Below are 18,681 nucleotides of genomic sequence, written 5' to 3'. Positions count from 1 at the left end.
GTACCAATTTCTTGTCATTGTCATGGTGATCGGCCGATGCCGATTCTGATGCTTCAAGCTTTATATAGACAGTTTCATCGGGCGCATGCGCCTGGCCCGAAGTTAACTTCCGGTTTGTGTTTGTTTATCAGTCTGGCTATGGCTCCGGCTACAAACGCAGTTAAAGTTAAGGTGATGAGTAGACTGAAGTTTGGCTCAGGTGGTTGTGCTGTGGGATGTGTTTCCCATACATTTATTTATTTGTGGCGCTCGCCACAATATAAAAACTGACCGATTTTCCAAAAGGCTTCGTTGAATAAACATGAGCACGTACTGCACGCTTAAAAATCAAAACGAGGTGCGGGTGTTTTTATATCACTTTATTTCTGAAGGAAGACTATCTTTAGAAAAATGTTGTGTGTGTTCGTTCGCCTGATCGGGAAGTTGCAGTGACAGAAACGGTGACATTCCAGATAAAGTTGGAAAGGAGTAAAGCCTGTGTTAATGCTATTGAGTAGGCTAATATGGCCAGAGAAGTTATTTTGTTTTATAAATAAATGTTCATTTAAGAGCAGCCCACAATCAGCGTATTATGTTACCGTTATCCCTTACGGCTCCGACGAGGTTTTGTTCCGTCCTCCACTCTGTGACACCTCACAAAAGACTATTTTTATCCAAGCAGCGTGGAGAGCCGCTTCAGAAACGTGCTGAGGCAGGCTGATAAACACAAGCACTGACTAGAGCGGCCGTGATCAGCTCCGGTTCCCGTGGAGCCGTAATGCGCCGCAGACGTGTGCAGTGAGGCGCAGATCAGCTCTAACGTCACTGAATCTGCTGTTAAAAATTAACCATCCATTCATCATCATGCAAAACACACACGAGAAATAGCGAATTTTTCATTGTTTCTCGAAATGTCATAGCATTTCCACACCGGCGATGACATGACTTCTGTGCCAAATCATTTATGTCCCCACGCATCATGTACGTCGTCACGCGTTGACGTCATCAAATTGCGATCGGTTCGTGAGATCGGCCAAGTTAGTGAGTACCGATCGAGTCATAAAATGTGATTATCGGCCGATACCGATCTCCGGCCGATCGATCGGAGCATCCCTAGTAATATATGCTTGTTTTACTGTATTGTGGACAGCTGGAGGAAGTTGCTGATAAACCTTTGGGCTAAATAAAGGCGGGTTCATTTGGTTCCCGTGCACAGGTGCAGCGGATGCATTTCTCAAGGAGAATGTAACGTGTTTCTTTAACACAAGCTGAAGTCACAGATCCGTGCCAATTTACGCTTGTTTGACAAATTGAAGTTGCTTTGAAATTGCACAGAAAAGGTCACTGAATGATAGTGTTGGATCCTCCTCAGGCTGTGGTGTGGATTCTGAGATTTCAAGATACATTTAGTGAGATGCTGTGTTCTCTGCCTGCACTCATGTCAGATTGCAGTTTTTGGCTCTTTTGTCTGCGTTTGAATGCAACTTGGCACCGGAGCTCTGCTCTTCTCTCTCGCCTGTGCATAAATCAGCGTTTTAGGCAGAGAATAAGGTAAAACATTGATTTTGTTGTAGCAGGTGGAGTGTTTCTTCAGGAGGATGAATGGATCTGCTGCAGATCATGGCAGAGCTGCTCACACTGATCTTCTGCTGCTGTCTCTCTTCATCTTGCTCTCTCTCTCTCTGTCTCCATGGTGTCAGATGGTAATTCCCAGGGTAATTTGATCATTTCTTTTTTCTCCTCTCCTATCATCCTGTCCTCTGCTCTTGTCTTGTCTTGTCTAGTCTCGTCTCATTCTCTCCTCTCCTCCTGTTTCTTCTTCTCTCTGTGTTTGGCAAACTGCTAAAATAAAATTCAGCTAGATAAGCTATTTAGTACTACAACAAATATTAGCTAAGATTAAAATGAATAAGTTAGTTACGCTAAAAATAAATGTGGTCGGTTAAATTTTTGGTCATGTTTTTTTTAAGTTTGCTCACAAAGGCTGCATTTATTTGATCAAAAATGCAGTAAAAACTAATTATTGTAAAACATTATGTTATCAAAATATATTAAAATATTAAATATTTTTGTGGAAGCTGTGGTGCATTTTTTCAGGATTAATAGAAATAAAAAAACAGCATTTATTTAGAAAATATTTAATATGGAATATTTTGAATAAATAAGGATTGTTTTGTAACATTGTAAAAGTCGGCTGTCATTTTTGACCAATTTAATGCATTCTTGCTGAATAAAAATATTATTTTCTTAAACAAATTGTATGAAGCAAATATGCACACAACTTTTGTTGTAGCCTAATTCTTTAGGACATGTTTTGTAAATAAACAAAAATGTATTCAATTAGTGTCTTTCTGACCATTTAAAATTTCATATTTATTTAAAAAATCTAAAATTTATTTTAATCTAAAAATAAAAAGAAGCCATGATATGCATTAGATAGCTATGTAAAACTGCTCCAAACTATTCAGGCTGTGAGTGAACAACTCTTCAAATTATTCAGAATGAAACACTAATTGATTCAAAACGGTTAACTAACCTGTGTGGCCAATTCATTGAAAAGAACCTCAAATGCTTGAATTGTATGTAAGTCAGGCATTACTAATTCTAAACATCCTCTCATCTCCTCTCATCTAGTCAATTCAAGTCACATTTAAGGGGATAGTTCACCTGAAACGGTTGACGGTAGCCATAGAAAAAAAATACTGCAGAAGTCAATGGCTACCGTCAACTGTTTGGCTACCCACATTCTTCAAAATATCTTCTTTTGTGTTCAACAGAAGTAGGAAACTCATACAGATTTGGAACAACTTGTGGGTGAGTAAATGATGACAGATTTTTTTTTATTTTATTTTTGGGTGACCTATCACGTTAATTGTTTTTTTTTTTACAGCAGAGATTGTTTCAAAGCAGCTTTATAGTATTAAATAAGTAACAGGATCACTAACACAAACTTCAGATATGAGACAAATTCTGCTGTAAAGTAGCTCTAACAAGACAATAGTGTCATTATTTAGTGTTGATTCAGTTCAGTTCAGCTTATCTTGTCTCGTCTCAGTATAACCTCAGTTAATACGGTATGTAGCGTTCTCACTGTGTTGTCTGTCTCAAACACACACTCCTCCCACTTACAGTAAGCTATTGTTGAGTGATGATAGGCCTTCAGTGTCCTCTGTCGCCTCCTCCTGCATGTGCTCTGCATGCGTGTGATGCACAGAAAGAGAAAGTGCTTGTTTCCTCCAGGGTTTTGTCTTGTAAGGTGCCCCAAATGCAGAATCGCAGCTCTCTACCCCGGGCCTCGTGCAGTTGGTTTGGCCATCTGCTCAGGAAACACTCTTTATCAATCAAAAACAATGAGAAACTGCTGTGAAGATTGTTCAGCCACACATACTCAACTCCTTACTGCTTAAGGAGGTTCATAGAAATAAAGTCGAATAATCAATGTTTTCCACACACCGCAAAAAAAATGATTTTCTTACTTAGGATTTATGTCTTGTTTTCCATTACAAACATCTAAACATTCTTAAAGGGGTCATATGATGCGATTTCAAGTTTTCCTTTCTCTTTGGAGTTTTGCAAGTAAAAAGACAGTATATGTCATTATAATCCGTAATTGTGTCCCCACTGGATGCAACAAATGCCTCGTTTGTAATGGGTTTTATTGGTTTTGTCTCGTCGCTCCGGGACATGGCATCACAGTATGGTGAGACGTAACATTTCCATCACACGCTTGAGGTATTCAGCCAATCACAACGCACTGGATAGCTGGCCAATCAGAGCACACCTCGCTTTTCAGACCGATGAGCTTTGTAAAAATCTACGCGTTTCAGAAAGGCGGGGCATAGAGGAGAAACAATAATGTACAGTATGTGGAAAATAATGTGTTTTTTTAACCTTAAACCACATAAACACATTTCATTACACCAAATACACAAAATAATGTTCTTTTTAGCAACATCATATGACCCCTTTAAATCAAGATACATTTTCTTGAGAAGCAAAATGACAAGATATTAAGCCTTGTTTTCTGAAAAATAAATTCAAATTTAGTCCGTTTTTGCATAAAGCAAGAAAAAATATCTGCCAATGGGAAAACAAGATTATTTTTCTTGCCCCATTGGCAGATTTTTTTTTCTCAAAAATAAAATCTCTTGATTTTGCTAAATTTTTCAGAAAATAAGACTTAATATCTTATGTCATGTTGCTTCTCAAGTAAATGTATCTTGATTTAAGAATGTATTTTTAATGGGAAACATATGGAAACCCGTTTCCGCCACTGAATAAAAAATAAAACAAGGTAATTGCGACTTTTTATCTCACAATTCTGACTTTTTTTTCTCAGAATTGTGTGATATATACTCGCAATTCTGACTTCGCAGTTACCTTCTTACCTAAAAAGTCGCAGTTACCTTGTTTTATTTTTTATTCAGTGGCGGAAACGGGCTTCCATAGAAACAAGACAGAAATACTAAGAAAAATATTTTTTGCAATGCACTGTTTAATATGAACCAATATAACAAGACATAGTAATAAATAGCAGTTTTTATCTATATTGATTCATACTAAAACATTTTAATGCATGAAAAAATTTACTTTATAGACATCCATGAACAGTTTGAGTGAGACTGAACAGTTTTGTGATTCAAGTGAGTGGACAGTTTGAAGTGATTTTCAAATTTACCAGTTCATATGCTATTTTTGCTCTTGTTTTAGAACAGAAATGCTATTAAAACAACATTAAAACACGATAATGGAACCACAGAAAGCACATCGAAAGTGATAGTGTTACCTCGTTTGAATATATAGTGAATTTACAGTATATCGCCCAGTCTTAGTATGTGCAACAGGTAATATATCTTAATGCAGTAGTAATATATGTACAAATTTAAAGCAAAACAAAGTGTACTGTAAATATTTTATATGTAGCTATGCATGGTTGGATGTTTTTGTGTTTTGATCCGTTTCTGATTTCTCCCTAATAGTCTTTTCCCCGCAGTGCAGCAAGGTCCCTGATAATGAAGTGACACTTGTATGTCCTTCAGCAACATTAGCAAGTCTGTACTAAACATTTTCTACAATATTTGTACAAAATGTTCTGCAGTAGAAGCATTAAAAGACACACAGAGGCTCTACACATCGTGAGTTCATCTAGGATGTCTTAAAATGCTGTCTTAAAATAGCATTTGAAACATGTGAGGTTCTGTAGAGGTAAAGGAAAACGTTGGGGCCCAAAGTTTGAGACCAAAAGAGAAAATGCTTCTGTATCTTTTTTTATTATTTTTTTTATTTAATTGAATGAACATGAACTTCATATTGCCTTAATAGGTTGTTTGCTGTAATAACAGCAGCACTGGAGCTACATGAACAAAACCTAATGATCATGTTCTCCAAGGAAATGTTGATCCAAAAAGCATCTTGAACTGCATCTGACTGTTTGTACAGAGTCACATGATCAACGACACTCGAAATAGTTTGAGCTCATAAAATGTATTTGTTATTTTCAGGTTTACAGTAAATTAGAAACTAAATGTCAGATTTTCAGACTTTTGGACTACATTGTAGTTGGACATATGAGGTGAAACAGCCAGAAACAGACTGGAAAATGAAAGAATTTGAGTGTATGTGAAAAAGAAAGAGACTAAGGCTAAAAGAAGAGACATTTGTCATCTGTTCCTGTCCTCAAAACAAAGTTGGCAGGGAAACAGATTTCACTGCATGTGTATGGTCACTGCGTCTCCACTGAATTAGTCTCTCTTTTGTCAAATACTTACACTGGATATTAACTTAAATGATTTTAGCAAATGGCTGCAATATAACAAAGAGTGAAAAATTTAAGGGGGTCTGAATACTTTCCGTACCCACTGTACATCCAGTTCTTGTTTTATTCTGAGTATTATGAAATTTTCTATCCCTAATTCTCACACAAAACTTTCTGCATCCTTGCATCTTCATTAAGACATTGTTCAGTACATTTATTTAGCTGTGTTTCTCATGGAGCCTGTTGGCTGGTGATTTCAGGTTTTACTGTCCTTGTGGAGACATTTATTCCTCACAATGTAGGCAAAACCTGCTTTGACATCGCACTTTTGACACATTGTGTGGACAACCGTATAAGGCTAGATTTGTTCAGACAGGCAGCAAAAATCAGATTTTCTGACATATTTGATTCAGATCCGTTTAGGCTTTTTTTTGGTAGTCTGAACTGGGTCTCAGGTTTCAGAGTGAACTGTAGGCGGTTTGAGCCAATATTTAATTTAAACATAAAAATGTATGATTCAAATATTAAAAATGATTGTGAAACAAAAACCATCAAAATAAAACACTAAAAAAATATTAAATATTTTATTTATTAAAAGTCAGAGTTTCAAGATCTGAAATCTATATTCTGAGAAAAAAAGTCAGAATTGCGAGATATAAAATTAAAATTGCAAGACAGAAACTCAGAATTAACACTAAATAAGATGAAATATTTTATTTGTTTACCTGCATGTCGTGTGACCATTAACCGACATCAGAGAACCTTTAACATTCAAATGTGTTTTTAAATTATTGAAATCTCAGGGGTACTTCAAGGAAATATTCTAGGTCAAAGGGGTTCGGCTGACAAAAAAGGTGTAAACATTTTGCTCTAGTCAGACCAGCAGATCATGGTGTAAGCAAAGCCAGGGTCACAGGACTGATTCTTAGTGAATGATATTGAAAAAAGTATAATTCAGATCTGTCTTAAAGAAGCTCTATATATTTAGGTTTGGTTTATGTTGTTATGTTAGGTTGGTAATGCACAATCAGATGCATTTATGAGGGGAAGTGTGCAATGCATTTACATGCAACAGAATAGAACAAACATGCATTTTGTAGTATAGTGTACTTGAAACAACATTATAAAGTGATTCAGTCCTAAAGATCATATTTGTGCACTGTGCACAAATCCAACAAATTCTCCTTTAGTTTCTCTATGTTGTGCCAGTTAAATATTCTGTAGAAATAGATTATGTTGATTTGTACTGTGAAAAAGGTTTTTAAGTCCTGAGCTTGTATTAATAGGAAGTGAATGTGAAAATTGACGTTTTTTATTCAATATGGTCAGACTCGCAAAAGCCTTTAACCAGACGGCCAACCTGCTGTGGCCTGTATTAGATTTGGACCGCAGACAGCAGGTAGCAGACCAAACTCTGCACTCTTTGATTAGACTGGATCTAAATTTGCACTAATAAATCACACCCCTGAATGTGATCGTATAGCAGGTAGCAGAACAAACTCTGCACTCTTTGATTAGACTGGATCTAAATTTGCACTAATAAATCACACCCCTGAATGTGATCGTACGGTTTTCTCTCTGTTTTGTAAGAAATCAAATTACTGTGGGATTTTATTGAGCTATAACGTAATCATAAAAGAGTGAGGCTTCACTCGGCTCTTGGTCTAAACTCTAGCTTGATTTCATCTGCCTCCTCCGGTTTGTGTTATCAACGAGACACATGAGAGAGTGAGAAAATACATTCAATGTGGATCAGGGATTCCCAAACTTTTTTCTTCATCTAATCTTTTGTCCTAAAATATTTACGCATGTCCCTCCTGAGATTTTAAATTAATATTTCAGTAACACATATGCATGTTCATAGTTCTCTAATGTCAGTTAATAGCCACATGGCATGCAGGTAAACAAATAAAATATTTAAAATGTTTTTTTTGTTTTTTTTTACATTTTTATGATTTTATTAATGATTAGCTTTTCTTCAACCCATAAACCCCAGTTTGAGGAACCCTCTTAAATCATTATATGAATTTAAAGAGAAATGTTGGAGTTCATACTGAGTTGTTATTGTAGACTTCAAAAACAAACAAACAAAAAAACAACTGAGAAATGTTTACTTAGAATTCAGGAAAACAATAGTCAGAATTTCAAGATGTAAATTCAGAAGTCTGGGGAAAAAAAAGTCAGAATTGCAAGATATAAACTTAGAATTGCGAAATGTAAATTTGGAATTTTAAGACAATAGAATTCTTTTCTTTTTTCTCAGAATTACAGATTTATGTCTCACAATTCTACATTTTTGTCTGCCAATTCTGAGTTTACATCTCGCAATTCTGAGTTTACGACTTTGTAATTCTGAGTTTACATCTCGCAGTTCTGTGTTTACGACTTTGGAATTCTGAGTTTACATCTCGCAATTCTGTGTTTACGACTTTGGAATTCTGAGTTTACATCTCGCAATTCTGTGTTTACGACTTTGGAATTCTGAGTTTACATCTCGCAATTCTGTGTTTACGACTTTGGAATTCTGAGTTTACATCTCGCAATTCTGTGTTTACGACTTTGGAATTCTGAGTTTACATCTCGCAATTCTGTTTACGACTTTGGAATTCTGAGTTTACATCTCGCAATTCTGAGTTTATGACTTGGAATGCTGAGTTTACGTCTCGCAATTTCAAGTTTTATTTCTCACAATTTTTAATTTATAACTTGTAATTCTAAGTTTATGTCTCACAATTCTGAGTTTGTTTCGCACAATTCTGAGTTCATGACTTGGAATTCTGAGTTTACATCTCACAATTTTGAGTTTATTTCTCACAGTTCTGAGTTTACATTAATTCTAATATAAACGTAAAATTATGAGAAAATAAGTCTGAATTGTGAAATAAAATGTTTCAATTATCATTTTTTAATTTTATTTTCCATCCTGTGGTGAAAACAGGCTTCCATATGTATGGGGTATTTTTCTTAAACTGTCAAAACAAAAATGTGCAAAAATGTTACCTTTAGAGGTACAACAGCATGTCACTTGAGCAGTACTCACAAAGGGACATCTTTGCACCTTCTTTAAACCTAAGAGTACGTATTAGATACCTTAGAGCAGTAATGTGTACCCTTAAGGTGGTAATATGTACTTTTACGGCACTATTTTGAACCCTTTAGGGGTAAAGAAGGTATAAAGGTGTGCCTTTGTGAGTACTTCCCCAATGACAAGCTGTTGGACCCCTAAAGGTACTATTTTTGCACATTTTCTCTGAAAGAAACACCTGAAAAGATACAGATTCAGGCAGAGGTCCATTTAACCTCATTGATGTGTAGAAGAACCAGTCAAGATATTATAGAGATCTCATGCATGCTTTTTTCTTTCCTATGGGTCAGGACTTGTTAAAATGAGTCACTAATTGTTCCTGTCCACCAGTCCTGCATTGCATAATGATTTATGAAAGAAAGGCTGTATGCATAAAATAGGCAGAGGGAAGTCATGCAAGATTTAGCATGTTTTTCTGATGACCTCCGTGTAGCAGAGCGCCAGTGAATTCCTCTGGGCTTTTGTGCTGCGCTGTTCGTACAGTGAAGGTGAGTGTAAATACATCCTCCATCACAATTCCAGATAGCAGAGGCTACAGCAAGGTCATGGGAGAACAAGGATCTGCTCTTCATTGACAGAAAACTCTCCTGATAAAAGCCACAGCTCAAGAGCAGTAGGTGGAGGACCTGGGGCCTTAGATTTCACAGTGTTCAGACCGAAAGTCAGTGTAATAAGAAACCCCTGGAGATTATGTGAATAGAATATTATTTGGAGAGCAGTTATATGGAGAACGTCTCGGTTACGTATGGTAACCGTCGTTCCCTGAAGGAGTTACTAATGTTATTAATCCTTTAGGATTTGCAATATGTATGTTCTTTTCTTTTTATATTTTGTGCAATTTGATTTAATTGACTATATGTGTCTATATATAGACATATTAACATATATACAGTGTAGACATATTTAATATTTTTTTTCAATATGGAGGAATTTTCCACATTATATTTTCACATAGTTTTCACATTTATATATTTATATTTCTATATATTGTTAGTATCTATCTATCTATCTATCTACAAACAATGGACTTTTTCTACATTTTTATTTTATTTCTTTATATATTTCTTTCTACTTTCTACATTATTTTTTATATCTCTTTATTCTCACTGGATGTCAACAATTGACTCATCTGTGTCTGCTTTAATTTCTCAGAAGTTTGAGATGAAACATCTGAGACAGAGTTGATACTGAAATGAAACATGACTGGAAAGTCTATGGAGCTGTGGATGAGAAGCAATAAAATGTTCCTATGGGTCGCATTCATCTGCGCTATCAAAATCCGGTCGTCTCGCCAGACAATAAGTCCTTGTAGAATGAATGGTTTGTGTCTGTGAAGGCTCAGCTGTCAAACGCAAAAGAACTTCTGCAGCCTCATCAGTAAATGTGAAGAGGTGAGCTCTCATTCCCGCTTTATCACGCACCAGTCTGTGCGAATCGGAGTCTTCACGGATGACAAAGTGAAGGCAGGTGACATGACAGAACTTTAGAGCAGGACTTGAGCATGGCTGGATCTCGCAGCAGTCGTTCTGTCTTTGCTGGTGAGCGGCGGGCGTCTTTGTCTCTGCGGTGGTATGCTCAGCTCGGATGCTGATCCAGGCAGTTGCTAGCAGCCGTCTCTAAGGAGCCCCCCATCATTTTAATCTCACCGCAGCGACTGAGGCAAACGAGCCACAGGAACATAAGCAGATGTCAGGCTTTATTAAACATAGAGGGAGTTTTGTATAGACGCTGCTCTGGTGAACTGGATATATTAGTCTCTCGCATGTTACTTGTTTACTTACTGTATTGACACACACAGACTAAAGCTGCATTCACACTAGCAGCGACTTTTGCTGTTGTCCAAGGGCTGGCGATGAGGTTGCTAGTGGGCATTTTCAATACTGGTTGCCTTGACAGCGAATCAGGTTTCTTGCCACTAAGTACAAACATTTTGGAGGCAAAAGACTAAATATAATCTAAATCTAAATTAAATCCGTACATACAAACAAAAGTGAATGAGAAACAGAGCCTACTTTCTTCCATTGTGTATGTTTATCTACGGCTGAGAGGAGAACGATCACAGGGGCCGTTTTTAAGAAGTTACACTGAGCAAATAGGAAGATGCAACATAACAGCAAAAGACCAGCGTCTGCATGTGTACACAATGTATCCTTAATATTCACAAAATGGCAGCAAGTTATTCATAATTCATTGATTTTTCTCTATTTTTTAATCATTTAAATTTTCTTTTCTAAAAAAGCCTATTTCTAATATATGATAGATAGTCTTCCAATTTTGTGGAATTGCACACACAACGAGTGTTTTATTTAGATTGTTTTTTTTATTATTTAAAAAATATAGATAGATGTAATTTTTAATTATTAGCTTTTTAATAATTTACAAACCCCTGTAGTTCCTTCACAAACTCTGGTTTGGGAAACCCTGACATAGTTTAATGCACTTCATGTTGCTGATACAACAAGAAAATTGTTTATACTGGTGGTTCTCCTTCAGGAACTTGAGCTGCATCGAAACGCTATGGGAACGCCTTCAGCACGAACATGCTCTGAATCACGTGTGTAATCTGTCCAATGGATGGGCGAGATGTCACAGGCGGGGTGACGTAGCGACCAGGAAGCTTAAAAGCACATGTGGTGGATACAGCGGCAGCTTTCTGTCATTCAGCAAGCATTCTGTGTGTGTGTCAGTCTTCTCCATTTGTGGGTCTTATTTAGTGTTGTCTGTCCCTCACTATATCATGCCCAAGGAGAGTGATAAGACAAAACATAAGGGCGAGAGCAGGCAGCATTTTAGGCTGTGTGTTCCTCCCTGCCCGTGCTACATTACGGGTGGGGATTCAATACTGGTTGCCTTGACAGCGAATCAGGTTTCTTGCCACTAAGTACAAACATTTTGGAGGCAAAAGACTAAATATAATCTAAATCTAAATTAAATCCGTACATACAAACAAAAGTGAATGAGAAACAGAGCCTACTTTCTTCCATTGTGTATGTTTATCTACGGCTGAGAGGAGAACGATCACAGGGGCCGTTTTTAAGAAGTTACACTGAGCAAATAGGAAGATGCAACATAACAGCAAAAGACCAGCGTCTGCATGTGTACACAATGTATCCTTAATATTCACAAAATGGCAGCAAGTTATTCATAATTCATTGATTTTTCTCTATTTTTTAATCATTTAAATTTTCTTTTCTAAAAAAGCCTATTTCTAATATATGATAGATAGTCTTCCAATTTTGTGGAATTGCACACACAACGAGTGTTTTATTTAGATTGTTTTTTTTATTATTTAAAAAATATAGATAGATGTAATTTTTAATTATTAGCTTTTTAATAATTTACAAACCCCTGTAGTTCCTTCACAAACTCTGGTTTGGGAAACCCTGACATAGTTTAATGCACTTCATGTTGCTGATACAACAAGAAAATTGTTTATACTGGTGGTTCTCCTTCAGGAACTTGAGCTGCATCGAAACGCTATGGGAACGCCTTCAGCACGAACATGCTCTGAATCACGTGTGTAATCTGTCCAATGGATGGGCGAGATGTCACAGGCGGGGTGACGTAGCGACCAGGAAGCTTAAAAGCACATGTGGTGGATACAGCGGCAGCTTTCTGTCATTCAGCAAGCATTCTGTGTGTGTGTCAGTCTTCTCCATTTGTGGGTCTTATTTAGTGTTGTCTGTCCCTCACTATATCATGCCCAAGGAGAGTGATAAGACAAAACATAAGGGCGAGAGCAGGCAGCATTTTAGGCTGTGTGTTCCTCCCTGCCCGTGCTACATTACGGGTGGGGATTAGTGTTGTCACGGTACCAAAATTTCAGTATTCGGTACCAATACCCAATCGCATTTCGAGGGGGTCCCCGTTAAAAATCGCGTTCGGGGGATAAAATACGCATGTTTTGGCGGGGTTCCCCTGGTAAAATTCGCATTCCAGGGGCTAAATATCACGTTAATGGGGTCGTTTTTCAACCCGCGGACATGAAAAACAACCCGTGGCAACAGTGTTAAGCAGCCCAATTCCGCGGGAAAACCGCAGACTTGGCAACACTGGAAGAGGATAGCTTTCGGATAGCGCATCAAGAACCGGGTTGACCCGGTATTTCAGTACCACCGTTACTTTAAAAAACCTGGTACCGTAACGTTTTCATTTTTTTAGTACCGACTTGGTACCGAAATACCGGGTCTTTTGACAACGCTAGTGGGGATACACAGTCTGTGCGTTGTGTGCTTGGGAGCGAAGCACGCAGAGTCAGCTCTTGAGGGACTGCCCACATTGCGAGCATCTGCCACTGCGTACGTTTTGCTCCCTGAAGGCTCTCTTCGAGGAGGGAGCCTTCACCAGCGTTCCTCGCGGTGCCTGCTCCGCTTCCGCCGAGGCGAAGCGGCGGCTGCGCTCGTGGGGATGCAGATGGATCTGGTGGAGGGAATGGAGCCCCAGGTCCAGTGCCTGCTCTCTGGGATCGGAAGCCCGCTCTGCGGATTCTTCCCCCCGGGAAGAGGGCTCAATGCTCCGCCTGTCTTCCTCCGAGGAGGTTGACGTGGAGGGTGTCAATGAGGACTCGCCCCTTCAATCTCCCCAGTACAAAGAGCTATTGGAGGTGGTTACTCGTGCCGTGGCCAAGCTGAACATCGACTGGCCCGCCGAGAAACAGGCTGAACCACAGAAAAGCAATCTCAATGAACACTTTCTGTGGAGTAAGCCATCACCTCTACGCCGGAGCCTGCCTTTCTTTCCCGACCTCCACACCGAGCTGTCGAGTTCGTGGGTGAGACCCTTCTCGGCCCGTATCTTCAGTCCCGCCTCCAGTCATTATGCTAATGTAGCAGGGCACAGACGGTTGCGAGCTATCTGTTCCTTGGCGCTGCATCGTCCCTGAATGCTCCGGCATTGCCCTCCAAGCCGCTGTGGACCACCTCAGCATTGGTGGGCAAGGGGTACACGGCAGCAGGTCAGGCTGGCGCTTGATTGCACACCATGGCGGTGTTGCAGGCTTACCAAGCCGATCTGCTGAAAGAGCTGGATGAGGGCGAGGAGATTAAGTCTGAGGATATCACCGAGTTCAGACAAACTCCGTGCCACCAAAGAGACCACCCGCGCTATCGGCAGGTCTATGGCAGCACTGGTAGCGGCGGAGAGGCACCTGTGGTTGACCCTTTCCGACATGAAAGAGAAGGACAGGGTCTTCCTCATGGACGCCCGCTTGCGCCTTCTGGCCTGTTTTGGCCAGGCTCAGGTGGACCTGTTTGAGACTCAGGAGACATCGCACTGTCCCCTCTGGTTCTCTCTGACTCATCCAGCTCCTCTCAGACTGGGCGCTAATGTACAGACTTGGCCGAGGCTTCGTCTGTCTGGCTTTTCCCCCGATCGCTCTGCTCCCGGGAGTTCTGGAGAGAGCACACCGGGACGGGGTCCGTCTACTGCTAGTGGCCCCGTTCTGGCCGGGCCGAGTATGGTTCTCAGACCTGGTGTCCCTTCTCGATGGCTCTCCATGGGAGATTCCCATCAGGAGGGATCTCCTCTCACAGGCGGGGGGCACTATCGTCCACCCCCGCCTGGAGTTGTGGAAGCTGTGGGTGTGGCTCCTGAGGGGGCACATCTCGTAGCTTCCGGGCCCTGTTCTGGCTGGGCTGAGTATCGTTCTCGGACCTGGTGTCCCTTCGCGATGGCTCTCCATGGGAGATTCCCATCAGGAGGGATCTCCTCTCACAGGCGGGGGGCACTATCGTCCACCCCCGCCTGGAGTTGTGGAAGCTGTGGGTGTGGCTCCTGAGGGGGCACATCTCGTAGCTTCCGGTCTCTCAACCGAGGTTGTTGAGACCATCCTCCAATCCAGAGCTCCCTCTACGAGGAAACTGTACGCCTTGAAGTGGAAGCTTTTCACTTCTTGGTGCGCCAGCTTGACCCAGTTAACTGCCAGGTTGGTACAGTCCTAGAGTTCCTGCAGGCCCGTTTCTCCGCAGGGTTGACCCACTCCACTTTGAAGGTCTAAGTGGCGGCCATTGCGGCCTACCACGCCCCTCTTGGTGGTCAGTCAGTGGGCAGACACCCCCTAGTTACATGTTTTCTCCGTGGTGCGCTGAGGTTGAGGCCTCCGGTACAATCTCGTGTCCGCCCGTGGGACCTAGCTGTGGTGCTAGAGGCTCTCTGTAAACCTCCTTTCGAGCCTATAGAGGAGATATCTGATCATTATCTCACTATTAAGACTACCTTTCTCCTGGCGATTTCTTCTCTTAAGAGAGTTGGGGATTTGCAGGCGCTCTCAGTGGCCCCCTCTTATCTAGACTTTGCGCCCGGTTTGGCCAAAGTGTTTCTCTACCCGCGAGTGGGTTATGTACCTAAAGTTCCATACTCTACACCGCGGCCTGTCATACTCTAGGCCTTCTGTCCTCCTCCCTTTCGGGAGCCTGACTAGCAGAAGCTTAACTGTATGTGTCCAGTGCGAGCACTGGACACATACGTCCACAGAGCTGCCCTGTGGAGAAGGGCGGACCAGCTGCTAGTGTGCTATGCTCCCCCAAGAGAGGTCTTCCTGCTATTAAACAGACCCTCAGCCGGTGGATAGTGGATGCCATTTGCATTTCTCTGCATTCTGCGCCTCTCCTGACTCCTTTCTCTCGCCCTAGCTGTGCTCTTCCACACTAGGCAGGGATTTGTAAATCTGGCAGTGTGGGCATACTCGTTCCCATAGCATTTCGACGCAGCGCGAGTTCCTGAAGGGGAACGTCTCTAGGTTACGCATGTAACCATGGTTCCCAGAGGGAACGAGATGCTGCGTCTCATTGCCATACTTCCGGCATCCCTGCGAGCGCTTACTTCATTTCCCAGAAGCTGCCGTTGTATCCACCACACGTGCTTTTAAGCTTCCTGGTCGCTACGTCATCCCGCCCGTCACGTCTTGCCCATCCATTGGACTGATTACACACGTGATTCAGAGCGTGGTCACACTGAAGGTGTTCCCATAGCGTTTTGACGCAGCATCTCGTTCCCTCGGGGAACCATGGTTACATGTGTAACCTAGAGACGTTTTCAACCTGGGGGTCTCAGCAAACTTCCACCGGCCTGCAAGATGACTTAAAATGCATATTCAAATTACTGATTTAATTAAAAAACTTAAAAATCAGATTTTTTTTCTTTCTCAATAACTATTGTTCCCTTTCATGGGAACTTCGAACTGCGTCGTGTTTTTTCAATGTATGCTTCAGACACGGGTCACGACGAGGCGTTCCCCATAGCGACCCCTAGAGGACGCAGTGTCTCGTTCCCTACTCAGGGAACCATGGTTACATATGTAACCTGAGACGTTTTTATTGAACAATGTAAAGGTATAGAATCCAATGAAAGCTTGTTTCCACCACTGAATAAAACATAAAAAAGGTAATTGTGTCTTTAGAATTGCAAAATATATGCTTGCAATTCTGAGAAATCAAGTCAGAATTGCATGTTATAAACTCTCAGATTCATTCAGATTGATCAATTATGACAATTTAAATTATTATTTTTATAAACAGAAACTGTGAGTGTTAAAATATAAAATTCATGATTCATTTTGGGTTCAAGTAAATTCAGGATTCTGTGGAAGCTTGTCTGCAAAATTTTATCTCACAATTTTTATCGACTATTTTCCTTAGAATTGTAAGATATAAACTCGCAGTTGTGAGTTATAATGTCAGAATGGCAGATATAAACTAACAAATGTGAGAAAAATAGTCAGAACTATGAGTTAATATCTCGCATTTGTGACTTTATTTCTCGCAATTGCGAGTTTTTTTATTCAGTGGTGGAAACAAGCTTCCATAGAATCCTGAATATACTTTAATGACAGAATGAATTGTGTTTAATTGAATTAATATGCCAACACTCCCATTTTCTTTTCAGAAAAGGTATCATTTAAATTGCCATAATTACCACAGAAAATCCAGAGGAAATGTCTTCAAATATTGTGTTGGAAAATGGAGGGCCTTTTGGGTCAAAAAGGTTGAGAATCAGACAGATTTGAGGATATATCTAGTTGTGTGTGTGTGTGTGTGTGTGTGTGTGTGTGTGTGTGTAGGAATACACAGCACTTTGACAGAGATCCTTTTATTGCAGAAAACTGTCCTCACAAAAATATGGTAGCTTACAGACACGGCACAATAAAGGGAACACAGCAGATGATTTGAACTCTGGCAGTAATTGTCTTAAAATTTATTATTGAATCTTGAAGTGCTGGTCGAAGAAAATGGATTTGGAGATGAGTCGCTCAGAGAGGGTTTTATTGTGCAGACTGTGTTGGTAAAGCATGCTTAAGCATGGCACTCTAAAGTCAGACATAAAGTAAAAAAAAAAAAAAAACATTAAGGATGAAAAAAAAAATTGAGATGTAGTTGACCTCACTAATAGATGGATGTTGGGTGACTATTTGACCATTAATTAAACAATATTTTGTGACATTTTGTCAATCGTCTGCTGTTAGTTTTTATGTTGTTGCTCAAGGTAGCTCCACCCACAGTGAAATCTCATTGGTCTAAAATCATGCTCCGCATAATTGTATATTAAACATCAGACATGTTCTAATTAGCTATGAATTTGTGATGTTATGGACATTTTACGTTCATTGTGGACAGACAAATTGACTGTTGCCTGTTAGATGCGTAGTTATAAGGCATGAATGTCATTGAGAGTGTTGTTTTTGTATTTTCATATACAATATACAAAGTGTTTATTAATATTTTAAATTGTATTTTATTTTTAATTTTCAGTTTTCTTTTTTGATAATTTTATGTGCTTTTGACATTTTATTCATTTTTCTATTTTTTATATTTCAAAATATTTTAATTATTTAATTGTATGTGCTTTTGTCATTTTAGTCATTTTTCTTTTTTTTAATATTTCAAAATAGTTTATTTATTTATTTTTGTCTGTTTTAGTTTTATTTAAATTCTTATTTTAGTTTTTAAAATTAAACTGATTTTAGTTTGTTTTAAGGCAACATTTTACATTTTCAATTAGTTTAGGTTTTTTAATATTTGTATTTTATTTTAACTTATTTCAATTAACAAAATTGGTTTTAATTAAAATTAAAATTATACTTAGTTCATTTTTTATTTTAGTTTCAGTTAACAATAACAACACTTTTCCTTGAACTGTCCGAGAGTTGCCAAGGAAAGTGAAAATTTGAACAGCTTTGAATTTGTCTGGTTTTAATCATTCAAAAAATCTTCTAAACTCTGATGCACTGTCTAGTCCGGATCTGTTTGCATTTCACAGGCCGGAGTGGCTGCAGTTTTACTTCACCGTCTCAGACAAATTGCTGCATTGATTGTTGCATCACGTCTGGTGAGGACATGCTGTTAGATGAGGAGTTAAGTTTGTTTCAACAACATCTGTGTATTCAGATTTTTATGCTAAAACCTGAGCAAGGTCTCACAGGAAGCAATGAAAAGCTTAATTTGTTTTTGTAATATCTTGAGTTATGTGAGCTGTTCTTCACTTGTACACCCATAGCAGAATCTGTAGGGAGAGCGAGTACATGATTATAATCATCAATATGCACTAGTTTTATTTTTTTCGCAGCCTCAGAGGGCCAAAGCTTTGAGTTCAATACTGCAACATTCAAAGAGTCAATTATGTACATTGTAGAGCTGCTAAAAATAAGCTGTTTACTTCAAAATAGTGCTAGTTGAATTTCAGCATAATTGGTGGTGATGCTTCTGCATACCATTCATTATTGTCAATAAGCATCATGAGGTTTTTGAGTCATTTGAGTATGTTTCACACTGTTTCTTTTAAATTTTTTGTGAAATTTACTTTCAATTTCTGAGTGAAAATTGTTTATCTATCTATCTATCTATCTATCTATCTATCTATCTATCTATCT

The 18,681-nt window shown here is 39.4% G+C and overlaps 1 long non-coding RNA gene across 1 annotated transcript in view; it reads left to right on the top strand.

The window, feature by feature from the left end:
• LOC107674783 (uncharacterized) overlaps positions 1-18,681 on the top strand; it is a 194,474-nt gene that overhangs the window by 113,781 nt on the left and 62,012 nt on the right. The gene's annotated exons all lie outside the window — the stretch shown is intronic.

Source organism: Sinocyclocheilus anshuiensis, unplaced genomic scaffold (assembly GCF_001515605.1).
Source record: "Sinocyclocheilus anshuiensis isolate Anshui unplaced genomic scaffold, SAMN03320099.WGS_v1.1 scaffold680, whole genome shotgun sequence".
Classification (NCBI taxonomy): domain Eukaryota; kingdom Metazoa; phylum Chordata; class Actinopteri; order Cypriniformes; family Cyprinidae; genus Sinocyclocheilus; species Sinocyclocheilus anshuiensis.
This window is presented reverse-complemented; position numbering and strand designations above follow the sequence as displayed.